This window comes from Calonectris borealis, chromosome 9 (genome assembly GCF_964195595.1).
Source record: "Calonectris borealis chromosome 9, bCalBor7.hap1.2, whole genome shotgun sequence".
NCBI classification, from domain to species: domain Eukaryota; kingdom Metazoa; phylum Chordata; class Aves; order Procellariiformes; family Procellariidae; genus Calonectris; species Calonectris borealis.
In genome coordinates, this window is record NC_134320.1 from 22081263 (window position 1) to 22109064 (window position 27802).

Below are 27802 nucleotides of genomic sequence, written 5' to 3' on the forward strand. Positions count from 1 at the left end.
TGATTGAACTGGAACAGAAAAGAGTGCCAGAAAAACTGATTACTAATAACATAAACAGAAAAAATAATCAAATGAACTTAAGACTTGATGTCAGCATTTCACATTAAAATGCATTTGAAAAGGCTTGAATTCCATCCTAGTTGCATGGAACCTGATTTACATAGAAAACAAATTTATAATAGCTATTCTTGCAACAGTTGATAAATTATTCTACTAATGAGCCGTCAAAATGGCTTTAACCAAGAAGTAGCTGAGGCGCAGAAGATACTTTCTGGAGACTGACCATCTGGGAAATGGGACGTAACCTGAGGAGTAGGTAAGGATATTTGAACCCAAGGAAGTACTACTGTGAAGAGGCGACTCTTAATTACATACATTGCAAATGGTGCTGCTCTCTAGGCAAGATCATTACTGCCTTTTCTCCTACAGATTTCATGCTTTTTACAATAAGCAAGTAACTAGTTTGCTTCTGAGTCTGAATGTGAATGCAGCTTAGAACAGATTGTTGGCATACCCTTCCACTAGCCTAATTTCCCAATTTCTTTTATATTTAACTTTTTCTAAAAAAAAAAAAACCCAACCAAAACAAAAAACCACCTTTTGTGCTGAATCCTTCAATTTTGGTTATTGCTAAGATATTTTCTATGCTGCTGCGTTTTACTAGATTCCTGGTTCAAAGTCCACTGCATTCAGCGGACAGACTCTTGTGTGTCCTGGTTTTTGGCTCAAGCTGAAGGCCGCGGTGAATCAGCTGTTGTGGAGCGAAGTTGCTTTCATTGAACCATTCAGATTTGTTCCACTGTTCTCTTTGCCGAAGCTGACTGAAGTTTCTCAGCATATCTACCTCCTCGTAGCCTGCAGGAACAAGCAGTGCCTCTTTTTTTGTTTTTTTATTCACACATGCTGTGGTTGTCTCTATGGTGGTCCATGTACTTCAGTTGAATTTCCTTTTTCTCCTAATGCAAACTAAACAAACTACCGATTTTTGTCTTGCAATATGACTGTCGTGGCAGTTGCAGGGAGGTTGACAATACCCCATGGACTGCTACTGCTTCTCATTTTCATCGGACTGCTTTTCAGTCATCCGCAGTCGGGTGTGGATTGTAGCATATTTGGAAAAAGAATGGATGTTATGTGACGTAACGTAACGACGATCCTCTGAAATATCTTAGTCCTAACGTCCCAGTGTCTGGAGGTGACGGGAGCTCTGGCTTTGCATTGGGAGGGAACTGAGGAAGGGCTGCTACTCTGTAGTCTGTGTGCGTATATATATATATTTATAATCACAATAGACAAGACTTAAGCACATGGGCTTCGTGGACACCTATAGTGGGATCTGTGTTGTCTTCCTTTCATAAAGTTGTTCATTTTTGGTTTTAGACAAAAGAATATGCTAGAGCTAATCATTCTAGACTGTGGTATGATGCTTGCTCCAGTAATATGCCGGAAATTATTCATTAAAATTCTGATGAAATATTGTAGAAGAATTGTGAGGTGAATAAGGAGCGTGTTAAAGGGAGGTCACATCATTTTGCGCTCACAGGGGATGTGCTGTGCCTAAAGGAAGTTAGTGTCTTAATTGGTCCTGGGCTGACTTTAATGTATTCACTAATGAACTTGGCACCAAAAGTAGGTGTGTGCAATAAAATTTGCTAGTGACATAAAGCTGGGAGGTGCTGTCAGTATAGACAAGGAACAGAGTATCCTACGGGAAGAGCTGGATGGATGATCTTTACGGCTTGAGTGGAAAAAGTGGACTGAAATTTTGTAGCTCATGATGCGTGGTTGTGCAGTTCTGGAGAGATGTGAATTCTGCCCTAACCTGGGTGCTCCTCTCTTGAAAATGACAGAGGAATGGAAAGAGTGTGTTAGCCTGTAACACCGAAGGATATCTTTTCACTGGTACCCTGCAGCTCTGAAAAAGGTACTCCTAAGGTCTGTGAGGTGAAGAGGTACTTAATGGTAGAAATAGGGAAGTGTTAATGCTGCTCATGGGCAAGGCAGCACTGCTAAATCCCTGTGTGTAACGCTGAACCACTCTGGTAGACCACGTTCAAGAAAGGTGAGTGTAAAGTGGAGCAGGTGCAGAAGAGGACTATGGAAATGGTGAAGGAAGAACTGAGTCCATCTGGCAAGAGGACACTGTGAGGTTGGTTGTTTTATCCCAGTAAAGTGAAGTCTGAGAGGGGATATAATTGCTTCCTCTAAATACATGAGTGGTTGATAAAGACTTGAGTGAGTACAACTATTTTCTATGTTAGACTGAAGACAGCATTGGGACAAGAAGAAATGCATATATCTTGGCAAGGAGTATATTCAGGCTGGAAATTAGAAAACAGTTCTCATCCATCAGGGGAGTAAGATTTTGGGATAATCTTTCCATAATATAATGGGAGGCAAAATAGCCTCGCTAGTTTTGAGATGGACGCTTGTTAACACAAACTGGGCTCAAGGGGGGAGCCCAGTGGTCTTCCTGCCAAGCACAGTTTGTTTGTGGGATAACAGGTTTTGTCTTTGAAAGATAAGAAAGCTTAATTTTGTGTAACCTGAGAGAACATCAGCGATCTTTCAGCTGTGTTCTGTTTTGCCAAATCAGCTACAGTTTGACACGTGCAGAAGTAAATCATGTCCGTCTTTAGGGACATGGGACAGAAATTGCCGCCGGGGAGAAAACAATATAATGAATACAAACATTATAGTTCAGCAAATTCAGAAGGACGTAACAGGTTTTGGATTCATTTTTTTTGTCTGATTTGGAAAACAGTTTACATTAATCTGTTATGTAAATGTCTTTAAATTTATGCTTTGAAAAGGAGTGTTACGTATATAATTCTGAAGCCTTCCAAAAAAAACCTCTGGCATCTATACATAGCAAACCTATGGAACAAATATTTGTTTGGAGTTCCTAAGCTTCTGTTGTTACCTCAAGATTGATCTGGGACTTTTTGCACAATTCATGAGTGGAGAAACATCAGCAAAGGCAAAGTTTGAGCAGAGTGTTACTAGAAGTGCCAAGTTACAGCTGCGATGGGTGACATCTACTTAAAAAGATCTCAACTATGCAAGACTCATAAGTTAAGAACCCCAGTGCTTGCTTTTGAAGAAAAATCATTGCAGCTTAAGTGAAGTTAATTGTTCCACGTATTTTTGTGACTTGTAACTCATCTGGTGGAAAGTCCACAGTGGTTTGTACGCACAGTGCTCTGGGTAGGGAAGGAAGCTTGGAGATCCCAGGAGGAGATCTGGGTCATAGAATAACACACTTGCTTCCTTATTCTCTTGCCCTGGCAGCGTGCCATTTGTGTTTTGAACAGTGCTACCTCGCTGGGAATCTCCATTGGAAAATGAATGCATGTCATAGTAATTATATATTTAAAAAAAAAATAAAAAATCTAGCCCTGCCTCACATCTCCCTGCTGGCTATACCTATGAAAATTGCCTGGAGGTCAATTAAAAGAGCCTGTTAGGGAACAGAAATAGGTGAAACGTGACTGCTCGCAGAGAGGTGTTCGTAGCCCTTCCTCAGATGGTTTATGGGAGCTGAGTATCACTTAGGACAATTTGGAAAATAACGCTGTGGCTTGTTTACATAAGGAACTTGCTGCACACTGTGTCAGGGTTGAGAAACCATAGTACGCCGCTACCATGTGCATGGTTTTAGTGTATTTGAAGAGCAATTTTGTGGCTATCTCTACTTTAAATTCACAGTGTGCTATACAGTGCCTCTGCTATCCTATGCTGAAATCTGTGATAAGAGTGGTGTAATTAGAAAGCTTTGTTGAAGAATTGGGTGGGGGAAACGCTTATATTCCTTAAGTATAGTGGATTTGTCAAAAGGTAAAGCGTTCCCTGACTTGCTGTGTATTCCTAGAAGAATTTCGTGATAGACATCTCAGGTTAAATGAAAAGAGCAACGCTGTCAAAAAGCAGGAATATGCTGAAAAGGGGAGGGGGACAATTGTTTCTGTAGGAATAGGCGAATGCCAAGAAATCCTCCAAAACGGAACATTTTCAACAGGGGTTTTTGCTTCCTTTCTCCTGTACTAAGTTGCAATGAGAGAAGCAACTGTAGGATCTGTAAAGCGTGGACTTGACTGTAGGAAATGCATCTATTTATCACTTCTAACCAAGCCTAGGCGAGCGGTATGGATTTTTTAGTAACACCTAGAAAATAATTTGTTTTGGGAATCTTAAATCTACTAAATATTTGCTGAATGAAGAAAGAATCCTAGACAGGCAGAAGCGTATGTAACGTTTTGCCTCACACTAGGATAATGGCTGCAAATTTCTGGTGCTTCAGCTGTTTAATAAGGCATTCCCTAACTCAGCCCAACAGCCAGAGCCAAGAACAGAAAAAGTGCCTGTTCCCGTGATGCTTTTTCCTTTCCTTCCTCAGCCTGTTCCCTCAACACACTTTCCTGCTTGCTGGGCTCTAATCTAGCCCGTATTTCAGCTGCGTTCACTGGGGCTGAGCAAGGACCTATCTGTAGGAGGCTGTTTGCTGTATGGTTAGAAAATAGAGAAATCCCATTCTCTCACTACTAGCTGTATGTAGATTGTTTTTTCCAAACACAGCAGAGACTTGTTATATAGCTCTTTATCTAGGTTTTTTTGCACATAAACCAAGGGCTAGCATTTAGTCCTTGTTCAGTACTACAAATACTTCATTTCACTGACCAGAGAAGTTACTGAATTTAGATAAAGATGGCAATATTCAACATTGTATTTATCCTAACTCAGAAACAACTAGCACTTTCAGGAATGACTAGAAAAGCTATGTTACATCTCGGCACTTTCATTATCTTTGAAGACTGTTCAGTGTTTTTTGCCTCCCACAGAAGAGGAAATTTTTTTTTTTTAATGGGCTGTGCTAGGAGGACAGAATCAGCAGCAGCAGCGATGCAGACTATCTGGAGGACCTTGGTTGGTAAGAAAGAGTAGTAGATGGTCTATAAGATATTAAACCAAACCAACAAAAGTCCTGCACAGGAGATTGTTGTTGTTGTTGTCGACATTTTACTTTTATGTTGTTTAACGACCTTGTCTGGTTAGATTACAATCTCTTCAGCACAGGAATGAAGCCTTACATGTTTATGCAATGTTAGCACAATGGGGCCCCCATGTTGAAAAAGGGTCTTTTGGATGCTGCTGTTATTCAAATGAATAGTGGTAATAATAATGTTTATAATATCTGTTTTTAATTGTTGTGAAGGTTCCTTGAGCAAAAAGAGAGGTGCCTGAAATAGAACAGAAAAATTTTAAGTTACATGACTAAAATCCCCATGATCTGTTGCATGTGTTGTTTTTTAATTGTGTGTCTGTTTTGTAGATCTTTTTGTACAGCTCCACTTTATCCAAGTGTGTATAACCACATCAGAGTTTTTACAAGGGTTTGTATCAATGCACATTGTGATTTATACTTGGATAGTAAAGATGATGAGTACCAGAGGTTTTCTGGTTTTATATAATCCTGGCCTTGCAGCCTTGTAATTCACTTGCTGTCTGTTTTGCAGTGCAGATAAGTGATATAAACGTTGCACATAGGCTCGTTTGGCTTTTCCTTCTCCCAAAGTCATCGGAGCACACCTGCGTGGGTTGCCACCCACTCCCCTGCATGCATCCCTGCTCATTTTCCTCTGAGGCACTGATTTGTAGTAGCCTTGGTTTTTTCCTCAGGTTTCAGTGTTACAGACGGGATTGAGGGGCAGGGTAAATAGGAATGAACTTGGTTACGTATGGCTGTGCTGTGAAAAACGCACCTCGTTTGTGTAAAATTGGGTCAGGTTTTAATTGCATTGTCGGGGGTAGTTAGCGCTTCAATAGTTTGCTTCTCAATATAAAAGGGAACAAAAATGGATCTGCTATTAACTTTTTCTAGCGCTTATAAAAATATAGTATGTATGTATAAATGTAAAGTACAATAGGTCTAGAAAGCCCTACAAACCTTTAACTACTTGCAAGTGCTTTCAGTTTTCTTCTTGACAAAATGAGCTTTTTTTTTTCCCAATAATATATGTTGTGGCGTATCTACAGTGAACCTCTTTCTTATCTCACTGTTGCTATTCTGAATAGACAGACAAGTTTTCTTCACCTGAGGCAGAAAATAACATTTTTGATATGTTTTGAATAACATTTGTAAGAGTCTAGCAGATTTAGGAGCCAAAGTTAAAGTCTATGATCGCTTGACAGTGCTACCTCATTCTTCTGCCTCTGACTGCCTTCTATAGCCTGAATCACGCTTTTGCCCTCATCTTTATCCACAGAGGTTGTGTAAGCGAATAACTGTGTCTGCTTTTCCTGCTGTACTGCACAGGGTCATCGGATTTCGCTCTCTTCTTAACTGCAATTCAGGTGAAGGATATGTGGCAAAGGATTTAATGTTTCTGTGCTTATATAATCGAATATTCAGTTATAATAATTTCAATTCAGTTAATGTATTAACTGAATTAATTTCGTTAAAGTCAGTGGAAAGGCAGCTTCCCTGGCATCTTTGAGGGGGAATACTCTTACCGGGAGATGCACCTAGATTGACTGAGACATCTGTGGTTTGTCTGGTGGAAAGCAGCCCTCAGCAGTGGCAGGGAACCTGTGGGATATGTAGTAATCGTCTGAAGACATAGTACTTAGAAATGGGTGTTCATCTACCAGCAATGAGGGTTAAGTGTCCGTTATCTCCTTTTAAAGTACCTCACAGCTTTCCTGCTTACATGTGTGACAGTTATTAGAAAAAATAAAATGTACAATGGATATGAAAATATCCCATGTGATGAAAGTGGCTTTGGATCCCAGCTGGCTTCGTATTTTGTTTCTTCGTGCAGCTCTTGTTTCTTTTTCTCAATTTTGACTCCTCTAGTTCTTAATAGTTATAATGTTAAAGTGAATTTTAAGATAAAAGGAAATTTTAGGAAAAGGAAAAACATAGGCAATCCTGTTCCCAGATAACAAATGATGATCTTAATAATTCAGGATTCTCTTCACTCCCCATGGATTTAAAGGTGAATCGGCAACGTGCAAAATTAGTTGCAGCTACAATTGATTTCTTTGTACAAATACTTTGGTATGCATAAATACATGAGAAATTAAACAGCTGGCACAGGGCCCCTGGTTTTGTGCAAATCTCAAGGCTAGGAAGATGGTTTTTTTATTTTTTGCAAGAATAAAAGAGCTAGCTGTAGAAGGAAGTTCTGTAAAAGGCGTTATTAGGAGGAGTATGCTCCTGCAAGCTGATGGAAAGTGATGTGATTTTTATACCAAGAGGAAAGATGAGCAGCAATGATTACCGTGTTTCTCTTCAAGTCAATCTTTCAGAAATTTCTGGTATTCCAAATTAATCTGCTATAAAACTGTAAAATAAACTATTATCCACCAAAATGTAAGCACAGGTCACCTCTTGTTGAGGAGATGGTGTTCCTTAGTCTTAAGTTTGTTTAGAGAACTGTTTGTATGTAATTCTTTCTCTATTTCTATTTCCTCTCTATAGCAGACATACCTGAAACACTGAGTCCTGCTTCTCTCTCAGCAGAAGGCTTGAGGCAATTTAGCGTGTATTGCCAGGGCTTCTCCTGCCAGCTCTCCATCTTCAGCGAACCTCTGCAGGATGCTCTTTTTTCCGCTATTTCTGCAGATAGTGTCAGGCATCTGGAGAGAGAAAGGGAGGAGAACTGTTTACAAGGCAAATCACAAACCAGAAGAAAACTCAGTGGAATAGGCCATATTCTTTAAAAATGTAACTCACCGCAGTGACTTTTGACCTCCTCTGAAATCCCCAACATGGTCTAGTTTTGCCAGAGAAGTCCTGAATTATATGATTTGCAAAACCTGCAGAGAAGAGGTGTCTCACGCTGATTGTACTCTACTTGGTTTTTCCGTGATAGAAGAGAAGCCGGAGAGGCCATACAGGGACCTCTGCATTTCAGTAGGTAGCCACGTATAAAGTGTGTCTTCCATCTTGGTGAGGTGGCAGTCACTGGGGGACTTGGTCTAGACCCAGTGTGGTTTTGTGCAGGGTATCTTATGCAGGTGCATACACCTCCCCCCGCTGATTGGTAAGATATATTGTTAGAGAGGTGGTTTCCCCTTTGTTGGCGACTCTTCCATATGAATACAGTCTAAAGATGGAGTAGTATGTTGTATTGCCTTTCACGGTGCATTGCTTGTAGTACTAGCAATCAAAGCTAGTCTCTGGATGGGAAATAATAAAACCAGATCAAAGAATTTATTACCATCTCCTGGACACTCGCTCCTCCCAGCATCACTGCTGCACCGGACCTTTTAAGATACCAGTGCCAGTGTCCGACCCAGCTTCATACTGATGAATCACTACTTTTTTTTTCTTTCTCTCTGCCTAGACTTCTATATAGAAAAATGTTTGTACCAGCTTATGTGATGTAATAAAGACTATTAAAATCTAATATGACTTTGTACATATAGTTGCCTATAATGAAAGTTAGGTGTTAATTTGGGAGGGCACACAATAGGGGTATTGTAATTTAGCAGTGGCTGACATGTCTCTCAAAACTCAAAGTAGGTTGTACTATAAATATAGTCTCTTGTTTTGCAATTGACATTTTGCTGGTGGGTGGCTAATTGCTAATTTGAAGGGAAATAGACCAGAGATCTAATATTAATAACTAATTAATAGTTAAGTGGATATTTTAAGTCTATTTTTCTGCTTATTTATAGGCATATATTATTCATCTATGCTATGTATCCTTCTTTGCATATATGTTTAATTCTGAAACTTTTGCTTCAGTAGCATTCATGCTTATGTGCCTTTGCAGGCAAAAGCTTGACAGCAAAGTTGGTCGTGTTTCTCAAAACCGCTTTCTGAGGATGGTGATTTCAAAGTAATGGCACTTAAACTGTTTTAAGAAAAGCCCCTCTCGTGAACCAAAGCCTACGAGGAAAGCCAATGATGTGTTGCCTACATATCACCTTAATTTGTGAGTCCTAAATCAGCATCAGTACTATATGTTTTCCTATGTATACGGTAAAACATAGGGCAGCTTTTAGGCCTCTGTTGGAAGTGGGTAGCTCATAGAAAAACTGAAGAGGAATTAAATAAGAAAGGGCATCTCACAAGAAGCTTGATCCTTTGGGATCAGAATAAAACATGCATTCAAGTGCACGTCACTTCTCACAGCACACGTGTTACTGTACCAAAGAGATATTGTGTTCTGGTTTGCTCTGATGGGAAAAATTTCCACATAGGTTTGTATCTCTTCTACCTATTCACCTTGCCTCCTGTCTTCTCTTCTCCCACTTACACTCATCTGTAAATTAATAAGTGTGTGTGATACTTGTCCTTTTAATGAATTCTTACACGAATTTATAATAAGGCAGGAAGATTATGTGAGAGATGCATTATACTTTGCATGTGCTTGATATTTTTAGATCTGTTTTGTCACATATCCAAACATTTTAAAATGTATTCCACTAAACTTGACAGAGCAGTGTTGCGATACCCCAGGCTGTGACTGCGGGCTGTGGAATTGTGTGCGTCTTCTTTGCACCTCATCCCTCTTGTGCGAGTAACTTTGCTGTGAGTGCTCAACAATCAGGGAACAAAAATTGTTTCCCCAGTATCTATAAAGTTTACGTTGTTCATTTAGCTAGCTGTCCTAGGCGGTTTAAGCTGTGTCCTAGAAAGCGTTTGCTATTGCTGGATTAAAACGCTCCTGGCTGTTACCTGTGAAACTCGCCTGTTAGTGGGAGCATCAGCGGTACCTTTGACCACATGCTGCATCTTCTGCATTAAGGTCTTCTCAGCATTTGTTGCAATTGTGAGGAAAAACCCATATTAGTGCCAAACGTCTAACAACAAGCAGATGTACTTTTCTGCTTTTAATACCCTGTACTTCGGAGGGTAGGGTGCTACAGCTGTTTGCTTGTTGGAGGGCACGGTTATTGATGATAGAGGGCTTTGAGCTTTCATAGCCCTCCTGGCAACTGCCAGTGTTCTTCCAAAGGTGATGAGCTCTTTGTATTTTATCTCTGCTGCTGGTCTCCCCAAAGCTGTGTCTCTGCGTGTGTTTCAGCATAGTTCATAGCGTCATAGTTGTGAAAGAAACAATCAAGGATAGACAGACTCTCTGCAGCAAGCTTCTTTGCTTCCATTTTCTTGCAGATATCTTGAAGATTTCAATTTTAAGGTGATTTTTTTTTTTTCTGGCTCTTATGTACTTTACTGTCCACAGTACAGCTGTGGGCAGAGAACCAACCCAAAATAACTTGTGTTACTGATACAGTGACCTTAGCTGGAGAGATTGGTGTTTCAGGCATCGCTTGGGATCCAGGCCATTTCAAGAAGTGCTTAAGGTTCAGTTATTCTTCATTGATAAATGCAGCTGGTAGTGTTCGTCCAATTCACCAAGAGTGGTCTGAGGAAGAACTGACATCGCTAAAGCACTCGCCTGCTCCGGTGATGAGAGTTGTGTATGAAGGCAGGTAACGAGGCCCACGTTTAGACTCTGCAGGACACTTGAAGCATGATTTCTCTGATTTCACAGTCAGTTTGAGGCATGTTGGGAGTGACTGTCAGTGGTTTGTTTTACAGTTTTTGTCCCTGTATATTTTTCTGACTCTTTTTGCATGACAGTACTTGTTTTTATTTTCAGTTCCATGTGACTCGGGAAATATTGTATCTATGCATGTGCTTATTGCATATAGTCCTGTATGTAACGTAGTCCTGTTGATTTCACTGTAATTGGGAGAATCAATCACAAGGTGCACACTTAATCTGCTCAGATTTATAGACAAATTTTAAGATTCTGTAGTAGTTTAAAAAAGAAAAACTCTAATACGTTAAAAACTTACAAAAATTCTCGTGCATTTCAAGTGGCAACTTCAATGTTTCCTCCTCTGCTAAGAAGTGTATCTGCATCTGGGCAATCCTGCTTGTCCTTATAGTATTTACTTGCTAATCTTTTCTATCAAAAATAGTAAACTGTATTTGTCAAAGTACTAATATAGCAAGCCGCAACACTTTAAGCATCTTAAAAATTACCTGTATGCGAATCCTGGTACTGCAATGAAAGCGTCTGTCAAATACTTGCTCTGGGAATATTAAGCAATGATTCTTGTACAAAGTTCTCGTGTTTTGAACTGCTGCCGATCTACCAACAAATTCAAGGAACTTCAAATGCCCCGTGAAGGACTGCAGGCAAGGGCAACGGACAGTTGCATGTGTTGGAAGTAAACAAGTTAAGTTCATGAGTAACTGTCACGCCTACATAAGTTTTGAGGTACGGGCCTTTTTAATGGCTGGGTTTCTTGTTTGGTTTGGATGTAGAAACTTGGAATATATTCTTCCATCTGAATGAATTTTTGACCTTTTTGTCTCGAGTTTGTCTTGTGTTCCATGAGTATCTCAATACGTGCTTCTTCGGCGTTTACAGATTTTGAGATGGTATTTTCCTACACAAACATGTAACTTTCTGAATAGCACCAAAAATCAGTGTCCTTCTGCAAACATTTTTTTAATCTCGTGTTATTAAAGGCCCATTGAGTTTGAAAATTAAGTAATGTAACTTTCCGCAAACATGCATATTTTTCAGTGTAATTGGAAGATGTTTTGGATTACTGTCTTTAGGCCTATACAGCCAAGAAACCAATTATAGGCATGGTTAGAAAGCGATAGCGTGCATTAGTCAGATTGTAACAAGATTCCAATAATGTAAAATTGCTGCATGACAAATTAGTTTGTATAGATTTTGACAGTTGTTGCCTTTAATAACCTAAATTATTAAGCAATACACAGCTGCAATGCTTCCAAAATTGGAGAAAAATAGACTCTTATTTCCTTGTCAAAATCTTTTCCACAGAGCAGGACCGCGGGCATTCGTAAGCCTGGTTTGAGTTGTTTGGTTGACTTTGTGAATCCGTCTGTCCCAAGATGACTTTTGTCTCCGTCGGTAGATGATACACAAACTACAAGAGCTACTTTAAAGACTTTGTCAGGCACTTTCTTTTTGCTGTTAGTCCTGATAGATGCATTGACAATCTTTTGGGCTGCCATTTAGTAAACTAAGGTTTGGGGTTTTTTAATGTAATTTATGAATAAATGGTGACTAGATTAATGCCACCTGTTTATTTTCACTACAAATCAGAGCCAAGAATTTAACTCGAGTCTCCTGAGAGAGTGCAAAAGCTACCTGTGTTGTAACCCCATATACCTATTGAATTACAACTCCAAAATCAAAGAACCTGTCTTTCTCTCTAGTAAAGTGTTACTACAATGCTATAAAATAAAGCAAAATCTACCTAAATTCTAGAAATCAGGCTATTCAATCAGTAGCTTTCTTATGCTTTCATGTCCTGAGCTGTGTTCCAGCTGCAGGGTTGAGAATCTCTGTGGCTGCCAAATGACGTTTGTATCTACATTGGCAAGTCTCTATTTCAGTGATACGGACTTTAATTAGATATGACATAATTATGATATAACCTGCTTTCAGTCCAATTTAGGACCAAGTCCCACTCTTTTTACATGCATACCGAAGCAAATTAAAGCCCAGTTTGAGGTGTGTGCTCCATCCCAGAAGTGCTACTGATACTTATTTGAAAGGCACTGAGGCTCGTGCGAGACACGGTCACTGCCTGGCAGTTTGGCTCTTCCCTTCTCACAGTCCAAGAGCAGCGAGGGCAGACCTTATTTCTGAGTGCCTTGGCCGCTGTTGCTTGCGGTGTTTCAGCTCCCGCACTCTTCTCCTGGGAGAACACGGTAGCACGGACTTAACGGGGGTAAATGGAAAGATGAAGGCTGCTCATTTTCTGTATTTGTGGTGTGGGTAGACCTCTGGTCATGAATTCAAAGGCAGGCACGAAATATGTAGCAGCCTTCTGCTCTGGGAATGGTGACAATGATGATGGCTGATGCCATAGCATAAGCTGCTAGAGATTATGTGTGGAACAGCAAGGAAAAAAAAATGAGAGAGATTTATTTACTAAATTTTAAAATGGTAAAATTGAGGATTTTCAGGAATGAGAAAGATGACCAGCTTTACAATGCTTTTGAGTTGCTTACATTTTGAAGGCTGCTTTTTCAGGAAAAAGAGATGCAAGCTCCAGAGACCATTTTTAATGAGTATGCAAAGTAGTGCCTGTAGCATTTGCAATACCAGTCATGAAACAATACAAGTGGAGGCAACCTTTAAAAAAATGAAATGCTTCTGCCCTTCAGTTTGGTAAAAATCATTCCCATATTTGATTTTTTTCGCTGAGAATATACACATAAAACTTAAAGGCTTTAAGCCAAGTAGTTTGCATTATGATCAGGCCAAAGGATTGGAATATCTTTCAATAGAAAGAATGAGAATTTCAGTGTCTTGTTTCCAAAATAGTCTGACCAAGTAACTTTACAGAAATGTATAAAAGTAGTGTCCTGTGATAGTCAGGACATAAGCAATCTATGAAAAAACAGCAACAGGCATTAGCTCCTTGGAGATATGCTACAAAATACTAAATTAAAAAAAAAGGAAAAAAAGGAAGGAAAAAAAAGCCTGTCTTCCATGCATGAAGAATAATGGGACAATAGGAAATGCAAGTCACTTTGCTCCAGTTCTTTAATTCTTGGATTGTTTTCATTTAGTGTTTGAAAGACATATCTCATATGAAGAACACACAACACAATAAAGCTCAAAAACCTCTCCTCAATATATCCACCACTCAAAGCTCATATAGATGTACATACTGCTTCTTCCTTGATGTGCCCTCAGCAGCTGTCAAATGTAAGACGTTTTGAGCACCATCAAGTGTACTCTGAAAATATCCTCTGCGCTGGTAATACATGGTTTCTTAAATCGTTAAAAGGATGAATTATGGAAATGACAGTGGATAAGGAAGAGAAGAAAAGATGTGCGTTCACTTGGGACACTGCCTTGAGGTAGTCAAAGCAGAACATTAATGTTTTACAGATAAAGATCTGGAACGTCATAGTTTCATTTTCAGAACCTGGAATAACTGTTTTGCTAACAAGTAATGTTTAATAGTACAGTTACACTTGAAGGTGCAGTACGGCTGAAGCTTTGCTCGTCTGTAGCGTTTTAATCCATGTCTGGTTGTCATCTGCCTGGGGAGCTTTATGGAAAATGTTAGTTGTCTGGGCTATAAGCTTACAGGATAAAATTTTCCTAGGGGTTTTTTTACTTGAATATGGTTATGACCCAAAGACTTTTAAACTTTTGTAATGCTCAAACTTCCCTGCATACATTTTTCAGTATCTCAGTAGTCTTGCTCAGAGTCCCTCTTGGCGGGATTAGGGCTGTTAGCGGTTTTGGAGTCTTACTCTGCAATGAGCGTTTCTGTTTTCTCCTGAAATTACTATGTCTGCTGTTATCAAGGAAATACCACTTTTATCATGTTTACTTATTATTCAGTGAATTGTGATCTTAAACTTTGCATGTGATAAATGATTTATTGTCACTTTAACTTCTGATACTGTGTTTGGTTGTGCTGCAATTTTTTTTCTGCATTATGAAGCCTGCACTTTTTTTTTTTTAAAAAAAGCATCCCCACCCTCGTATTTAGAAACAGCAGTCGTCTCCCCAACCTCACTTTGCTGGGCTACGCAAGGGTAAAAACAGGGAGAGAGCAGAGGATGGGGTCTCGGAGATGTCCTCATTGGGGTGCAGCAGAAAAGCATCCAAAAACGAAGGCGCGGTGCCCCGCTGAAGCCACATTATTGAAAATGCCATACGGGCTGCTTCATCACATTCTGAATTACAACAAAATATTTAGCAATCAATGCAACCCCGCTTGAAAATTAAACAGATTTGCTTACATTTTGTAGAGCGATTCTAGGAGGCCGATGTGAATTTTTCAACCCAAGACTTTGGTTTTCTCTAAGCCTCCTCTGCTGTGTTTTTCTCTCAGGTGTTGCAAAAAGGGATCTGTGGTGCTGTTTGCAGAATCAAAATGGAAAAGCAAATCTTGTTTTTGTGTAGATGAACCAACCCTTATTTTGTTAACACATTACTTGGATTTCAGTTTCTCTGCTAGTGACATTTGTTGGTTGGATGGTCTTTGAAATAGAGGGATTAGAGCGAATAAGTGGTAGCGAACAGATCAAATATCTCAGTGGTAACGTTTGGGTTTATGCAAATGGAGGGAGAAGCAGACCAGAAATTATGCTGCGCTCATAGGACAGGCTAAAAATAAGGCCTTATTCATGCATTGAGCTCTCTGAAGAGCCAAATGCATGCATTGCTTTAAGAGAGAGACTTACATTTTTATTTAATGTCAGTTTGTACTGAATAATTCTTTTTCTGTACGCACACGTTTCATCGCCTTAGTAGCAGTCTTTGCTATAGTCATACTCACCGTACAGAAAGAAAACAACATCAAATACTATTAACAGGTGGTGCAGTGGGGAAGACAGCAGTAAACAATACTTCCGAAAAGTAGATCACTTCTCTCTCCCTGATGGGCCACATTCGATTTATAAAATGCACATCAGTACTTTTTATGAGCACATAATTTACTTTTTTGTCTCTTTTCCCTAACTATACATGATTTAATATCAAAACAAGCAAAAAAACCCTAGACAGTCATTCAAAACAGAAATGTTACTTGTTTATTAAAAATGCTTTTTTTTTTTTTTTTTTTTAAATTGCATTGCCTTAAGAAGTCCCAGTCTAATAGTAGTAAGGATTTCGGTTACAAGTCATGGAAGAGAAGAATCTATAATGGAAATTGCTGCCCAAAAGCTTGGGAGGGTTGCAAACAAACCTGTAATTTTAAGAGATTAAGTCAGTCTCGTTTGGATAGCTATGTTCCTTTAATTTAGAGAAGTACAAGACACACTTTTCCCTGTATTTCTTTCAGTTAGCAAAATGAAAAAGGTTGTGGAAAAAACCCCAGCCATGAAATGGGTAAATAGGACTCGGTGCTGATCAAGGAGCACGCCCTAGTGGCGGGTTAATCCAGCCTGGCCTTCTCGAGTACCCCGTCTTCAACTTCACCGATTCTAATTAACTACTTCAAGAGAGGGAGTGACATTTTCACAAAATCTTTTTAAATTTACCGTTTCTGTGGCTGTCCTGTGCCAAAACAAGTACAATATGTTTACACGTGGCATCACCACATGTATTGGTGGTAGTGTGGTAAAATTCCTGCTCTGTAATGAATTTTGAAATGGGGAAATAATGTATATTTTTGTATATGGTTTTTAAATGCATAGATATTTTAAGCTGCAGAGGGAAAGATTTCATGCTCACGATGCACAAATTCTTACAGAGTGTGAGCATTTTAGTAACAGATACAGTCGTTAAGGTTGCCAGTTAGCGTCACACAAAATGTTGGGTTCTCAAAATCATCCACATTTTTGCAGTGTTTTCTGTTCTTGTCCTTTCCCTGTGGCTGGCAAATCTCTTCAGCCCTTCCCTTCCTGCTCAACTCTTAATTTTTTCTTTAATGAGACTGTAGGTTTGCAGTTTGATTCTTTTCAGATTCTCTGAAATACATGTAGATAGGCATCTTGTAAGAAAGAAAAATAAAAGACTAAGCATGTAACTATGAAGCAATTCACAGCATTACCACAGAATGAAAGTTTGAAGAGTGGCTATAGTAAGGGAAATTCTACCCTGTGATTATGGGTGAGCACCCAGTGATGTGCTTCGTTTCATCACATCGCTTGGTAGGAATATAATTAAAGTGAAGTTTTTATCCTACATGCTACAAATTCTGTTCACGTCACTAACTTATATTAAAAAAGTGAACATATTCTCTCTATGTAATGTGTAAGTCTTTGCGGCACATGCAATAAATTTTATTCTTATTTATTAATTTGAAACAGGATAAAAGTGTTTCCAGGATAAAGATAATTTAGAGGATTCTCTGATGGTCACGTTATGTGATGCAAATGACTGGAGAAGTAGCTGGCTGTTAGGATTCATCTGAAAAATTACTTTTGTCGCTTAGTCATTCTTAAATGACCTGTTAAGTTGGGCCGTGCATTTAATTCTTGCTGCGTGCCTCTCAGCCCTCTCCATCCCATGGCAAATTAGTTAACTGTAAACAGGTTTCCTTTGGTTGTTGTAGGGAGGCTAATGCAATGATGAATTTCTGGTGTTCTCTGTATGTTGTGTTTTTGTGTGTGCTCTGTGGGGAATTGTGGAGAGGAAAGGAATTCCTCTTAAAGCAGCTTCTGTTGAGGGTGTGGTGGTGCACTGCTCTCCTGTAGGGCCTCCTGGTTCTTTCTCCTCTTTGGCATCATTTTGGGGGTAATATCAATTATTTACTTGAAACAGAGTTTATTCTAAATGAATGAAAAATACTTAATGTAAGCGTAAAATGCACAAAGTTCAAGGCATGTAAGTGTTGAAACTTGCTGCTCCCTCTTTCTTTGTTCAACCAGCATGATCAGCATCCCCTTTTAATGACCTTTTGCACTATCATTCATCTTGGAGTTAAAATTTTATAAGTGTTTTAACCTTTGCTTCTGATTTTTTTTTTTTAAATTAAATTTTAGCAATACAGTTGACATACACAGTTATGTTTGCAGAAATGATCAAGGCAGTACATAATAGCCTAGCAGAGAATTAAAATTACATTAATATAGGGTCAGGACCTTTTCACTTATCTTGTGAGCTACCGTCAGTAAGTGTTGTTACAGAGAAGGACCAGGACACTTTTCAAGTCCAGGGTGGTGATACTGGAATGTTTTTCTTAGAAAAGTAGTAATGAATAAACTGACTTTTATTGTGAGGAAGCTGGTGGCCTCCAAGTGATGCTTTGTAGCATTTGCTTCTCACACCTCTAGGTTGTAGTATTTATATCTTCTCATTCTGAAAAGGAGAACCGTTAATATGTAAATATTAATTAAACAAACGCTGCAGTTTCCCTATACGTGGAAGAGTGTAGTGCCATCAGTGTTCGTGGCATTCTCCCTTCTCTCGCTCAGGGCTCTTCCCATAGATTTGGAGACTAATGCCCACTCAGCTGTCGGGGGCTCTGCAGGAAGAAGGGAGAAGTTTGTTTGAATCTCTTGGGAATTTGAACACGGAAAATGATCTGAGACCAAAATATTCTGTAGTTCCTCAATCAAAACAAGGAAAAAACATTTTCAAGTCTTATTCAGCTTAGCGACAGACTAAATAGTGGAGGGTTTCTTAGAGGTCAATGATTATTTTTAAGATGATGCAGAGTCTTAAACGCTACGGGCTGTTTAAGGCATGTGTTGCCTTCCTTGGTTTTAATCCTTGGTTTAAAGAGGTGTTTGGGAAGTTTCAGTGTAATTTGTAATGTATTTTGTGAGCCTTTGTGGCTCGAGTTTAGTATTTAGAAAAATAGTTTGCTGTTTTCGTGATCCTCTTCCATTTGGGGCAGGGTTATTTGTTTTACTATTAAGTATGTCCTGCTTCAAACAGCATTTTTTTGATATGTGGATTCTTTTCTCGTGGTGCCCAGACAGTGTTCCTGTGCTCCTACCTTCAAAGCTTTCTCCTTAACCCCCTAGTTTATGTAAGATCACTCTCTAATGATTTAATCTGTAATGAATATTGGTGGTAGGAATCACTGTGTTATACAAACAATAGGGTCAGTAATTGTTCTGATCACAGGTGGATAATGTATGTAATGCAACACTCCTAGGGAGTGTTTAAGTTTTGAAGTCGCTTGTGGAAATTAACTCCCTGAGGGCATTTTAAGGATTCTTTCATATAATGTGTTCTTTTTAATTTGTTGGTGTTAAATTCGGATCCGAAATGGTCAATTTTGAAAACACTGGGTGGTTTGATCGTGGCCTTGTGTTTCCTACTTTTTGTCCTGCTATTGAATCATTTTAGTTGTATACTTTAGCTAACACTAAAATAAGGTACTGCATCAATACTTAGCCATTTGTAAACTTTAATCTGGATTCTTATAAAGTTCCCCTTTGTCACTATAGGCAGCCAAAAAGAACAGAAATTCCTTTAAAGCTAATGCTCTGTTCTGTGGTAGGGTTTTGTTTTCAATTAAAAGGGTGAGAAGAGGATAGAGTTGAAAGTGTGCCTATAACTTTTTAAAATAAATTCCATGTAAGTAATCAAAAGGTGGTCTTTAATTTTTGTTTGTTTATTTTCTTATCTAAGCATATATTGTAATCAGTAGGAAACTGAATGTTGTTTTAATGCTTTCAGTAAAAAGACTGGTAGAAAAATAGCTTTTATCCTTTTTTCATCCTTTAAAATAAATATTGATAGAAACTATCATAATATGGTTTGTGTTACAGGTGGTGTAATACCAAGGGCTGTACTGCTGCCACATCACAATTTTGTGGGGTTTCAGAGAGTAGTTCTGGTAAGGACACTCAATGATTTATCTATTTATTTGTCATAAAAGTGGACTGATAGTTTGGTACAATTTAGTATTAGTAATTGCAATTACGTGCATATACAGTTTTTTTTAGGTGTCGGTTTCTGCAGTCCGCTGAATCTTTACATTAAGTGTTCTTTTATTCAATGGTCTTTAACAGCTCCTTTTGGAGCTGTTATTGTCTCATGTGTAAATCCATATTCATTTCGTTAGAGTTGTTATGCTATAACACATCAATTCACAGCATGGAAATATTAATAAATAGACCTTGTGACAAAACACCTTGTAAAAACTGTATTGTCTACTTGAAGCGTGGAGTCACTATTGCCTTAGTGTGTATCAGTTTTTAAAAAAGGGGGAAAGTTACGTGTTTTGATCATAGTATGTTTTTTTCAAGTACTAAAGTCTTGGCTTCCTAAAGGAAAATATGAATATGTGGTTCAGAGGTCAAATATCCAGACCGTGTGCTGTTACTAGTCTCCTCTTCTTAAATTTAATGGACAGTCACGATTTTGCAACTGTTTTCTTTAAATGCGTGTAACTGCAATCCCTCTATCACTTCTTTTGATTTTGCATACTTTTCTTAAACATATTTCCTTATCTCTTCTCCATGGCTAGAGTTACAAGGGAGATGAGATTACCTTACTTTTTCTAATAAAGGGAAAATTCATTCTGAACCAGAGCACAATTGAGTATTTGTTCTTTCAGCAGTAGATAACTGATACCACATTTGTATCTGTAGAATTTTTAATATATGCTGTAATTTAACAAATGTCTTGTGGGTGTAGCAGATGTCTTTTCTTTTTCTTTTTCTTTTTTTTTTTCTTTTTAAATCACAACGCCATAAAGTTTTTTAGTGTACTATCTTAGGTCTATAGAGGGCACTCAAAGATAGAGGGAGTTTGTTTTAACAAACCTTATCTTGCAAGTAGACCCCCACAAGGTAGAGAAGGATATTGCTGACTGTTGTTTATGGCCTTGCTCTTGCAGGGAACTATTGTACTGGCTGTGCTCCAACAAATCACTTAAGCAATTGAAGTCAGTGGGACTAGAATATGGTTAAATATTCTTCTGGATTGATCTGTATCTATGTATACTTTCACAAGCTCTTTTTTTTTCTTTTTAAAAACAAGGTGGGGTACACAAGAACTTCTTGATGGGATTCTCTAGTCAACCTAAGAAACTAGTAGTACGTCTTTCCGTGTTGAAGATGTTGGGGATGGAGGGCCTTGCTTGAGAAGGCTCTGGAGGCTGATAAATTAGGGAAGCAAAAGGATGCTATTTGAAGACGCAAGTGAATTGGTGTAAAGACTGAAGCCATTTTCCCTGCTGTCATTGCATTAGATTGGTCTATCTAAAATATTTGGGCATGGTACTATTCACACTGGTTTCCAGCCCTATAGGTACATAATACCTTGAGCATGCACAAATAATGCACAAAGACTTACTTTAGAGTTTCTAAATCTTGGAGTGGAAGAAAACAGGCTTTCAGATATATATGAGAGAAATGGCATTGTGAAGTTTTGAGTAGTATTACTCAAGAATGTTAAACGGCAATTCTGCAAAGTAAAGACATCACAGCTTTATAAATATTGTAAGAAAAGAAAGATGATGGGAGCTCTTTGGAGTCTGAGAAATACTGAAAATTTTTCAAAATGTTGTGAGCAATTTGTGCAGTACTTATTAAAGTATAATGTCATTTGGAGAAGTCATGGACGACTTCCTCTCTGTCATCTCTCTATTTTCAAATAATGCTCCTGTTACTGGAAATGGGTGAGCAGAATTTTTCATGCGTGGAACCTGTTATTCCAGTGTTTGAGGTAAGGTGATGATAACCTAACATGGTGGGTTTCTTTTTTTGAAAAGCTGTCCTATCTAATTTGTTTAAATCTGAACTAGCAGAAGTAGTTACTGTGATGATTGCTTAATTCTGCAAAAGATAGAGTAGAGGTCATTTGTGGGACAATTTGAAGACCATTTCAGTGCACTGCCTATGTAATGTAGCCTGCAGTTACAAGACATGGTGTATTTCCATCTCTGCTGATGTTTTAACTTGACTAAGCAAAACTCTACATAAAGCTATGATCATGTTTCCAAGTGCACCAGTAGAGGAGACTGTTTAATTCAAAATAGCACCTTCTAATGGAGGGGGGGGATCCTTATCAGACAGGTGATGTATCTTCAGGTTTTGAATAGTTTGCTTCAAAGGGGATTAATTAAAAAATCAGTGAGAACAGATGTCTGATGTTGGCCTAAGCAGTTAGAAAGAAAAAGAAATGTCCTGGGTTTGAACTTTTTATCTTAATTGGATCCTTTGTGACTTTCAGCCCACTTGATAAGAGTTTCTTCAGTAGACTCTCCTGCTTCTACTGTAGAAAGCCAACAGTTCTAAATTTTAAGGTTTTTATGTGCATTTAAGGCATTCATGCAAGCATTTGCATACAGCTTTGAAGGATGCTTCTCTTACAAAACAAAAACTTTATATACAACAGGCTGTTTTGGTCTAGCTTTTTTATATCCCATGTGCTATACAGAAAAGCAAAAATAGTGTTCTTTTAAACCACTTTTTAATGTTTTTTTTCAACTCATTGCATATCCCTCTACAGGTACGTTCAGGTTCCTTTTACTGGTAGTCAGACCCTCTGTACAGTGCCAAATTAGCAAGAAGAACATTTGGTACGCTTCTTTAATCTTCTAAGATCAACAATGCAATTGCTTCTACAGATATAGGTGACTTTACAATGTGTAGGAGCCGTCTGGGGCTGTGTTATGGCAGGCATGTTCGTTGGATCTCTGGGAATTTTTCCTTCACAGTAGTATAAATATACTTCTAGACTTAAATACTGATGAAGTATCAGAACTTGGCATTCATTCAAAGTTGTCCTTAGTCTAGGATAATTTGAGTTAGGTAAAATATTCCATTTTCAACAGGCAAGGAAAGAAGCTTGTTTTTATTTTTCAGGGCGTTTTGTAAAAGGAAAGACTTCTCTTGATGAGTCAGGTATTGGAACAGCTCCCATAAAAAAAAAAGAAAAAGGATATATTGCAGGGTATGAAAAATCTGGTCAAAGACGATGACTGTATTGCATGCCTTTTCTATGTATTATAGGCATATCACCTCAGCATATATGCTAATCTTAATATTTTGCCAAAAGACCCTTGATACAGCTTCATTTAGAGAAAAAAAAATAAGCAGATGCTGAAGGCAGGAAGGGGAACCAACTTAATGTCTAGACAAGCTTTGGAGGCATGAGTGAGTTTTTCATTAAATGTATATACTTGAAGGGAAAAATCAATACTGTTTCTTATGGAAATTTGGGTATAGCTAATATAGATGGAGATATTCTCTGCCAAAATACATAGCACTAAGTCCTAGACAGTATAGTTTTTGCTCATGACAGCTTACACAGTCAAACTTTGAGATGTGGTACAGAGCAGGATGTAGAGATGCGGAGATTGAATGTCTGCATTGAAGGTGGTTATTGTAGCAGAAACTGAAAATTATATACATTAAGGAAAGACATACTTGCAGGCTTGGAAAACAATCTGGCCCTTGTTGCAGAGTTACTGGGGGCGAGGTGTTTTTGGTGGAGCTACCTGTGTCCCAGCGAGGGTCTCGTGTCTGCAGCTCAACTTCTTGTGCAGTTGAGTGTCCGGTCGGAAGCCGGGGCATGGGCTATGCAAGTCACTTCATTGCCTCTCTCATTCTTTGGTTTTTGCCTCGCTGCCTCCTAGACCGTGTGTGGCGGAGGCAATGACAGCCAGGAGAGACCAACGATGACAGAATGGTGGCCCAGGAATGCCCCATCTTTTATTTCAGTAAAAGTAAAGCAGTATTCTGCCCTCATGACCTACGCCAACAGCCTTTATAACCTGCCTCTGGACTGCCGTTTCCAGAGCTGTCTCAGGCACACGTGCCTGCTTGCCCAGCTGCCGTGGCTGGTGCAGCATCTCCGAGATGTTGCTTGGGTTGCTGTTGCTTTATTTCTCTATTACTTCTTAATAGATCGCATCTGTATTGCAGACTGGTATATAGTGCAGTGAAAGAAGAAATGAGAGTTTTACATTGGTCTCACATTTTTGTTATTTTAGGTTGTAAATAGAAAATAGGACAAGTACATTGATCGTGCTGTGTCACAGCCTAAGACAAATGAATCATTGCGTGCTGTCTGTGGCTGCAATCGGTCGTGTTCATGAGTGGCCATGCCCAGTCTCCTTAGGAGGCCTAAGATCATGGATATTAAACTCTTACTGTAATACTTGATTTAAATTTAACAGATAAGAAGAGCATTGACTCTTTGAATACCAAAAATAATGTTTGTCAGACAGTGTTTGTTTCTTTATTTCATGGGTTTTGAGAGATGCATCAACTTGGTCTTAGGAAGTACCCAGAAAAGGCAAGTGCTTCACATCCTGTTCTTCGTTAGAAGTCAATTCCAATAAGGCTTCTAAGTGATTTAGGTGCTTCTGGAAAATTTAGCTACCTAATTTCAAAGTCCACCTGAAGTTAAATCTTGAGGTGTTGAAGTAAGTATGGTTGGTTTCTGATCTACTTCAACGGTCCTTTTTCTAAAATAAATTTGTAAGTGTTAAATCCATTTTAATTAGTACATCCCTCTTTTTTGAGGAATGCTGTGATTTAATCATTTCTTCCTGCTAATTAGTCTTTAATTAAAAAAAAAGCCTAGGTGAAGATGGTTTCATACTGTCCTTTTGCACTTTTTCTTGTTTGCCTTGGTAACTGATTTCTGTCATTTAAGCTCAGACACTGTAATCTGATTATTCTTGAACAAAAATGTGATACAGTGCTAAGACAGCTTTTAAAGACTCAGAGCTGTGGTTTGCACTTTTTAATACTGTTGTTGCATTTGGTTTTATTTGGGAATAAAAGAAAGTGGTGTTGTAGGTGGTATCAGTGGAGTGGTTATGAGGAAGGGATGTCTTGTTTTGCAGATTAGCAATCTAATAAGGCAGGGATAGTGGAGGAGTGTGGGAGTAGACATAACGAGCATACATTCAGACGTTCTTTTTTTATGTTCATACGACCAGTTGCAGAAGCATGTTATCTATTATTTTTGGTTTTGCGAAAGGTGGGTTTTTTTTATTTTTTAAGGTCCTGAACTCATAATGGTTATTTACCTGCAGATTCCCACAGGCTCATTTCAGGCTGCTTTAATAAACAGGGCTGGATGTGAAAATGCTTGGGTAAAGGAAAGAGTTGAGTTTTTAAGCTGAGGGTAAACTTTCTTAAGCCTTCTTTAAAGCTCTCCATTCATGCATAATGCTGCAGTCAATCCTGAGTTGCACGTCTTTAAATCTTTTAGGTGAACATCTTGGGGCTAGAAAGAACTTGTCAGTTTACATTTAATTTATTCCAGGCTTTAGGATATGTTTCATGTCTGTAGAGAACTTTGAACACTAAATGTGATGAATGTTAGCACATATTTTCAATACCAAGTTCTGCTGTCCAACTGCAGTTAGATTCTCAACATGTTTAATATCTGGGTTAATAGAGAAAAACATGTCTAAAGCAAAGTGTATTTCTACAATTAACATTCATAAGTACCAATCTACCCATTTGCCATCAGTCCACAACTCATGAGTAATACTGGTCTTGTCCCACGTAGTCAGAAGTACTCAGGTTTTTTTATTAAAAAAACCCACAACAAAACCCTGCATTCTTCGTATAATTAATTCATTGTTTTCCCTATCCGAAGGGCACTGTTTGCTTTTTCTTCATCCCAATTTAAAAAATAAATAAATCTGGCCTTCTCTTCAGTAAGTAGCAAGTTCTCATGTAGCTGCTTTTGATTAATGGCCACTAAAGCTGGAGATCATCTCTTGCCTTGTTAACAGTTTATATTTTCCTGACTTGAAATTGTAATAAATTGTAACTGAAGGATCTTCTCTGTGTCTTGTGAGGTTGTTAGGGTTTTTTTCTTTTTTTTCACCCCATTATGGTATTTTCTCACAGGGGTTTTACGTTTCATCCTTCATTTTTCAGAAACAGTTGACTCAGAGCTGTTAGTATTCAACAAAACATCTGCCTCAGGAAAAAATTGGTAGCTTTCACGCACTCACAAAGGAATTTCAGAAAAATTATTTGTTATCCCAAACGAGATGCTGCCAGAGTACATAATTCCGAAACTTCTTTTCCCATGGGGAAAGCATATAAGACTAGGCTTAACAATGGGGAAATAAGCCAGGTTTATCTGCATTTAGAATAGATCAAACCCTCTTCACCTGTTCTGTGAATAGAGCACCTCATTACTGTCTCTTTTTTTTTTCCCCTAATCAAATCGCATGTTTATATCCCCAACACTGCGGAAGTTATGTGCTATGCCTGATAATCCAAGATCTTTTCTAAAATAATGTAGGAGTCGGGGAAGATGCTCACACACACAAAGAACACCCCTTCTCCTGAGTCTTCCACTGCAGGAAATGCTTCTCTTGCTCTGTTTATGTGGTTAGTATTATTTATAGGGTAGTTCTGTCAACTTCTATGCTGAAAATAAAACCTGCACTTAATATTAGCTTTGTGGGTGCTAAAAATGCTGAGGTGAGAGCATTCAGGCTCATACACCAAGGGCAGGGCAAATGAGTGAGTGGATCCTTTGTTGGAAAAAGTCATGTTCATGTAGCTGTCTGTGTCCAGACCAATGTAAGTGTGTTTGGTTTTAGTTTGTCTTTGGTTCTTCACTGGGAAAGACGAACCAGGCCCCAAAGACCTGCAGGAATTTAGGATAATTACCTGAGTAATGATAACAACCTTAATAAAACATAAAAACCTAGCATTTCAAAGAAAGACCCAATCCAAAACCATGAGGCAGTGGCGGCCTTCAAAACTTAGACTCTAGCAAAATTCATTGCTGTACAGCCGAATGCTCTCGGATCTCCCAGGCAAGGGCTGCTTGGGTCCTACAGGCTCAGCCTCGCAAGTACCAGGGCACACCACAGGGGAAGATTTGGGGTCTTTTTTGTTTTACTTTTGGTTGTGGAAAAATTATAGATGTGCAGTATGGAATGGACTTCAGCAAGGAGGTGCCCAACCTTACGCCGACATGAGTTGTAGATGTCAGCACGGTGCAGAGGGTGCCATGGGAAGGTGCTGGTTGGCTCTGGCAGTCGGGCTGTTGTCCCGGTTTCTGCACTTGTTCAGATGCTGCTATCTCCAATCTCTGCTGTGCTTTGTTACTCTGCGTAGGTATTTCTCCAAATCACCTCAATTTGTTGTTGTTATGGCAGCATTAAAAAAACTTCCTAATCAAGAATGAGGGAACCCACTGCGGTAAATACGCTGAAGCGAGTCACACGAAGTCCTTTCCCCTGCAGGCACTTCAGGACGTGACTCAGGGCACAAGGCTAAACAAACAAGGACAAATAAAATGAACAGGGCTTAGCTGGAATAGAAATCACTGTTGTTGAAGATTAATTGAATTTTTTTCAACCACCAGAGTTTATTTGTGCAAAACGTTAGCAGCTCATGTGTTGTAATGGAAAAGAAGAACATGGAAAAAGAAATGACTGAAGGAGGTACAGATAGAGTCAGTGCTCTTGAAAGCGATGGGAGAGATGAATTCAGGAGTGCAGAGTATGTGTAGGCAGTGCCTGTTGAAGAGGTGAAAACCAGGGCAAATGCATGACCACAGGCTCAAGATCGTATGTCAGATCAAGAGATGAAAGCCAGAAGATGGATCACCTGCTTGGGAAAGATAGCAAGTACAGCAGATAGAAACTGTAAAAGGGTGACGGCACGGGGAAATGGAAGAGGAGTCCATACACCCGTATGAAAAAATCACCAGTGAAGATAGGGATGCTGTTGTAGGAGTGCAGAGATATCTTTCCACAAATGCTTGTAAGAACTACATATGCTGTTTTATTACCATCAGGTAGCAGTATAAATATTTTAGTCATAACAAATAGAATCCGTGCCAGGCTACACGGTCACTAATCACTGTTCCACAATAAGATTTCCAGAACTCAGGAAAAAAAAAAAAACAAAACCACAGACAGTTGAAAACCAACTAATTACGAAAGTCTGCCCAAACTTCAGTAGTTTTTCATTGACAAATAAGTAGCATTAGCCCAAGCTCAGAATGAATCTTTTTTTATAAGCCATCAGTATGCAGGCCAGCAGCAGCAGCGTAGTGAAAAACTGTGTCACTGTTAGTGCACCAATATCCATCAGCTCAAGCGATTGATGTAGATGTAATCACTGTCTCTAATAGAAATAAAGTCAGGGTAATGGAACATTGTCACAGGATCAATGTCTCCTGTTTTGAAAATAAACCCCCTCAGCTTTGCCTTTGCATTTATGTACCAGCAGGCGACCACATCATTCAATTCAATTGACACAGTCCCTTAAAGCCCTGAATGATCTATTGTGGGAACATCAGGAACAACGTATTGGAAAAAATGGAATGTTCTTGATCAGACTTACAGGCCATGTTATCGGTGGGTTTTCCAGCGGTGAAAATGAGAATAAATCAGCTGAGAGCAGAAACTTAGCACAGCA

At 38.9% G+C, this 27802-nt stretch overlaps 1 protein-coding gene across 4 annotated transcripts in view; it reads left to right on the forward strand.

Moving 5' to 3' along the window:
• Positions 1-27802, forward strand: part of TBL1XR1 (TBL1X/Y related 1) — a 118002-nt gene that overhangs the window by 58988 nt on the left and 31212 nt on the right. For 2 of the 4 annotated variants that reach the window (XM_075157377.1, XM_075157374.1), the window contains exon 3: positions 19205-19272. The exons of the other annotated variants lie outside the window; for them this stretch is intronic. The gene's annotated coding sequence lies outside the window, so the exon portion shown is untranslated. The remainder of the gene's footprint in view (positions 1-19204; positions 19273-27802) is intronic. 4 annotated transcript variants of the gene reach the window in all.